The sequence below is a fragment of the Neopelma chrysocephalum genome, unplaced genomic scaffold (assembly GCF_003984885.1).
Source record: "Neopelma chrysocephalum unplaced genomic scaffold, ASM398488v2 Primary Assembly neopelma1_86671, whole genome shotgun sequence".
Classification (NCBI taxonomy): Eukaryota; Metazoa; Chordata; class Aves; order Passeriformes; family Pipridae; genus Neopelma; species Neopelma chrysocephalum.
In genome coordinates, this window is record NW_020916202.1 from 1 (window position 1) to 5764 (window position 5764).

General features: G+C 47.5%; 1 pseudogene; it reads left to right on the forward strand.

Annotated features, from left to right (window-relative positions):
- Positions 1-1664: 1664 nt before the first annotated feature.
- Positions 1665-3840, forward strand: LOC113979660 (annotated as a pseudogene).
- The last annotated feature ends 1924 nt before the right edge of the window (positions 3841-5764 follow it).

Genomic DNA, 5764 nt, shown 5'->3' on the forward strand with positions numbered 1-5764 from the left:
TGTGAAAGTTTTTGTGGGATAGTTGATTTAAGGAGAGGACGAACTAGAGTGTGGGCGTTCGGGTCACTAGCGAGTTGTGCTCTAGTTCGTCTCCTCTCTAGAGTGCAGCCCACTAATGATTTGAATGTTTGTAGCTGGAAACTGGTTTAGATATACGACCCCTGGATCAGCTAGTGGATGTTAATCTGTCAAGTACTGGTTACTGAGTTAATACCTGTCAGCGGTGACCAGCACTTTATAGATAGATATCCTGTGCATAACACAGTGAGCATAATTAAACCCCTGTAATAATAATGGGAGGCCAACAAAGTAAAGAAGGCAGCCTGCTGGAATCAGGAAGAGAGGAGAAAGATAACACCCCGCAGAAGTTAGAAAGGGATGAAAAAGAAAGTGGTTTGTCGGAATCAGAAAGAAATCAGGAACTAGGAAGGGATGAAAGAAAGAAGGAAGCGGACAGGAAGCATAAAGATAGAAGGGATTCCGAAAGCTCAGAGAGCGATCAGGAAGAAGGGATTGACTGTTTGTATTGTACTAAGAATGCTGACAAGGAGGGAGAGAAAGCAAAATTAACTAACTGGGAAGCTCTTTTTAAGATTAGACAAGAACAAGATGAGACACCTTCAGAATTTTTAGACAGACTTGGAGTTGCTATGAAACGATATACAACCTTAAGTCCTGCCTCGAATGCAGGCAAGCAACAATTAATAGCATTATTGAAGGGACAGAGTAACCCAGATATTAGAAAAAGGCTGCAAAGACTCTATCATCCTGCAGATGAAGATTTAGAGACGGTAATGAATGAAGCTTGGAAGGTATACAACAACAGGGAGAGAGAAAAGAAAAGGAAAGAAGATGAAAGGCTCACTAGAATGGTAGCAGCAGCAGTGGCAGCCCAGAACCCAAGATTCCAAGAAACAAATACCAGGGGTAGGGGTTATGGTTACCCTGCAAGGAGAAGAGGAAGTTTCCTCTCCCAGCAAACCAGAATAAGATCAAACCAGTGTTCCCATTGCTTCCAAATAGGCCACTGGAAGCGAGATTGCCCTCGGCTGAGAAAGAGATTTGAAAGTGCTGCTATTGCACATCAGAGCAGCGAATGAAGGGGACCGGTGAGTCGTTCCCTAGCAGACCCACTGGTTAAAATGAAGCTAGGGGAAAGTGAAAAGGAATTGGACTTTTTGATAGATACGGGAGCTAAATTTTCAGTTTTAAATCAGGAATTAGTACCAAAAAGTGATGAATTTGCACAAATTGTGGGAGCAACAGGCCAACCAGAAAAGGCTTATTTTCTAAAACCTATTAAATACAAAATTGGAAAACAAATGGGAGTCCATCGATTTCTGTACTTACCAAATTCTCCAAAGCCTCTACTAGGTAGAGACCTATTAAAAGAATTGGGAACAACAACAATAAAATTTAACCAAGACAAATTTGAATTCCAGGTAAATGATGAACAACTGATTGCAACTTTAAGCTTAACAATCAGTTGCATAGAACCAAAACCTGGTAAACATAATGCTGAGCAAATCACGAGCGAAGCGTACCCATTAATGTGGGCTACTAACATACCTGGGAAATCAAAACAGGCCACACATATCTCCATTGGACTTATACCTGGAGTGCCCGGGCAACTTCGCGCGGCGGCGACAAAGGCTCGGCCCGGGATGGCGGCCCGGCCGGTGCTGCTAGTCCTAACTGCGCTTCTGCTCTCGGCGGCTCTAGAGCCCATCCCGCGGGTCAGCCTGCCCTACGACTCAACTGAGCGGGTGGTGCAGCGGTTTGAGGCACCCGGCGTGTCCAACTACACGACCCTGCTGCTAAGTCCGGATGGCAGGACCCTCTACCTGGGGGCACGGGAGCTGCTTCTCGCCCTTAACACCAGCCAATTCCAGCCCGGTGCCCCGGTTCGAAGGTTGCTATGGAGTGCGGATGAGGAGAAAAAGAGACTGTGTGCGTTCAAGGACAAGGACCCCCAGAGGGACTGTCACAACTACATCAAGTTGTTGTTGCGGCTGAATAGCACCCACCTGTACACCTGTGGGACCTATGCCTTCAGCCCAGCCTGCACCTACGTTAACGTGCAGCACTTCAGCCTGGAGCGGGATGTGTCAGGGAAGGTGCTGCTAGAGGATGGGAAGGGACGCTGCCCCTTCGATCCCGAGTACTGCTCCACGGCTGTCATGGTTGATGGAGAACTCTATGCCGGAACTGCCAACGACTTCCAGAGCAATGAACCGACCATCGTCCGCAGTCAGGAGAACCGCATTGCCCTCAAAACGGAATATTCCCTCTACTGGCTGCAGGACCCAGTGTTTGTGGGCTCAGCCTACCTGCGTGAGAGCCTCCCTACCGGCAACCCCGAGGGCAATGACGATAAGGTCTACTTCTTCTTCAGTGAGACTGGGAAGGAGTTTGACTACTTCGAGAACACCATCGTCTCCCGCATCGCGCGTGTGTGCAAGGGAGACCAGGGTGGAAAGCGCGTGCTGCAGCGGAGGTGGACGACCTTCCTGAAAGCTCAGCTCCTCTGCTCACACCCCGAGGACGGGTTCCCCTTCAACGTGCTGCAGGACATCTTCGTGCTCACCCCGGGTGAGTCGCACTGGAGGGACACGCTCTTCTATGGGGTCTTCACCTCACAATGGAATAAGGGGGGGCTGGGCTCGGCTGTCTGTGCCTTCCCCATGCGCAGCGTGCAGCGTGCCTTCAGCGGGCTCTACAAGGGGGTGGACCGTGAGACACAGCAGTGGTACACGGACACCGGCCCGGTGCCGGAGCCCCGGCCAGGCACATGCATCACCACATCGCTGCAGATGCCAGACCGGGTACTGAACTTCATCAAGTACCACTTCCTGATGGACAGCCCCGTGCGCAGCCAGCCGCTGCTGCTGAGCCGCCGACGCTACCAGCGGATCGGCGTGCATCGTGCGCAAGGCTTGCACGGCACCTACGACGTCCTCTTCCTGGGCACGGATGATGGGTGGCTGCACAAGGCTGTGCAAGTGAACCACAGCGTACACATCATCGAGGAGATCTGCCTCTTCCCTGACGGGCAGCCCATTCTCCAGCTGCTGCTGGACCAGGACCAGGGCCTGGTCTATGCAGCCACCTACACAGCAGTGGCCCAAGTGCCCTTTGCCAACTGCAACCTGTACCGCAGCTGTGGGGAATGTGTGCTGGCACGGGACCCCTTCTGTGCCTGGAACCGTGGTAGCTGCCGCAGGGTCACCCTGCATCCCCCAGCACCCCCACAGCTCTGGACACAGGACATCGAGGACGCTGACACGGAGCGGCTCTGCCAGTCGGCCAATGCCTCAAAGCCCCGTCCACACACCCTCCTGCCTCCAGCCTCGGGTGCCCCGTGCCAGCGGATCCAGCTGCTGCCCAATGCGGTGCGGCCACTGCCATGCCGGCTACTCTCCAACCTGGCCTTGCGGCGCTGGCTGCACGATGGGTTACCTGTCAACGCGTCCTACTTGCTACTGCACAACGGGACCCTCCTTCTGGTGGGGAGCCCTGAACACGCAGGCACCTACGAGTGCTGGTCGTTGGAAGAGAGATTCCACAAGCTGATGGCCAGCTACTGTGTGAGTGTGCAGGAGCTGGGCCGTGAGCCGCTAGACCCCGGCAAGAAAGTGGCCTCTGGCCACGACACCCTGGAGACAGTCAACACGCCCCGGAACACCTCGACAGTGGGCAGTGCTGCAACACGGCTGGATGGCAAGACCTACTGGACTGAGTTCCTAGTGAGGTGTGTGCTCTTCGCTGCCGCCGTCTTCGTGCCCTCTTTGTCCTGGACCGGCACCGCACAGAAGCAAAATTGACCATAACAGCTTATCAGTATTTACAAACTAAAATAGCAGGACCAAAACTATTCACTACCATAAAACAGGTCACTTTCCAATGCAAGAGATGCCTGAAAAACAGCCCAAATACAAGAACCAAAATTTATCTAAGAACAATAAATCGAGGCAAATTCCCAGGTGAAGTATGGCAAATTGATTTCTCTGAACTTCCTAGAAAAGGGGGGTATAAATATTTATTGGCGTTGACTGACACATTTTCTGAGTGGCCTGGAGCATTCCCCTACAGAACAAACCGAGAAAGAAAATAACTCAAATCTTGTTAAATAAAAATCATATCACAGTTTGAGGTGTCAAAAAGCATCTCTCCAGACAGAGGTTCACATTTTTGTACAAAAGTTGTAAGAGTAATGGGCAAAGCATTGCAGACCAAGTGAGAATTACATACGCCCTACAAGCTGCAGGCCAGTGGGCAAGTAAAATTAAATCATCTTATCAAACAAATTACTAAAATGTCAAGAAACTAATTTACAATGGTATCAAGCTTTGCCTATTGCTCTGATCAGTTTGAGGGTTAAACCTCGATCAAAAGAGAAACTATATAGTCAAACTTATGCTATGTAAGTAGTAAATAGTAATACTATAAATCAAATAAGTATATATGTTACCTGACCATAAATTGTATTCTTTAACCCTAGTAGTGAAGTACGTGTTTAGAATTTTTTTTAGGTAAGCCTCTGTAAGAAAGGTGAAGAAGACCCCTTTGAGTGTTGCAGACCACCTTCATCGCAACTCCATGAACCCTTCGCACCTTCATCTCTGGAACCAGCTGCAGAACACAGACGCCAAACATGCCTAAATAATCTAATGACTATGTGGAGGACAGCACTACAGAAGAAAGGAATTGATCTCGAAGGAGAAATTATGGATATAAGTGATTTGCAAAGACAGTTAATAAGTGCTTGTCACACTCATGGTTGCTCATGTCGCCCTTGGATTTGTGTAAAGTGTCAAAATTGTAACAAGAAAACTTGGAGAGTAGTTAGAGAAAAAGAAGGGACTTCTAACATACTATGTTTGGCTTGTAACTATTAAGCTCATCAATCATGGTCAGGAGAGCGTTGGGCCTCTGACTTTCTAGACACCCCTATTCCCAATGGGCAAGTACATCAAGTTATACAACGTATTGAAAACTTGGAAATCAGAGCCGAAGTATTCTTTCTTTATGTAATTATAAGCCGAGCCATAAAAACCCAGTTGTGCCAACAAAACACTATCATCGCATCCGAATGTGGACAACATATTGCGATCCCACATTCCCACACTGTTTCTGAGAAACGGTGGGAACGAACCAAATCATATTGGACACAACGTAGGCGAGTGTCAAAAAGACATAAATAATAATACATACCTATCAAGATCTTTTGTACTGAAAAATAACTCTATCAGTCAGTTTGAGAAAGATCACCAAACTTGGTGACGATTACTAAATTTTACTAACAATCCACAACACAAACCTATTAAAACTTATGTTCTCACTATTAGTGCTGTAGAGGAAAAAGTTATCTTCCCTGCCTTGACCAATGTTTGCTATCAATCAGTTAGCATAGAAGCATACATCCCTAAAAGACAATTAGGCTATATCTACAAAAATACTATAGTAAAAACAGAAGACTTAGATGTTAAGAATAGTGTAGATATTTTTAAAATGTTTCACAAGCATTTTATGTAGGTAATGGATGTGTATGTATTAGAACTGTTTGTAGTGATATTATCATAGATAACTGTCACGAAGTAACTAACAATACTAACTTGCATATGTAACTTCACCAAGGTTATCGACTGTGACTTTAACTATATCACTCCTGTAACTACTCAGCAACTAATTAAAGCTGAATACACTCTATATCACGGCATACCAAGACTACAAATAGATATGGATACTAACCTTCTCAAAGCAG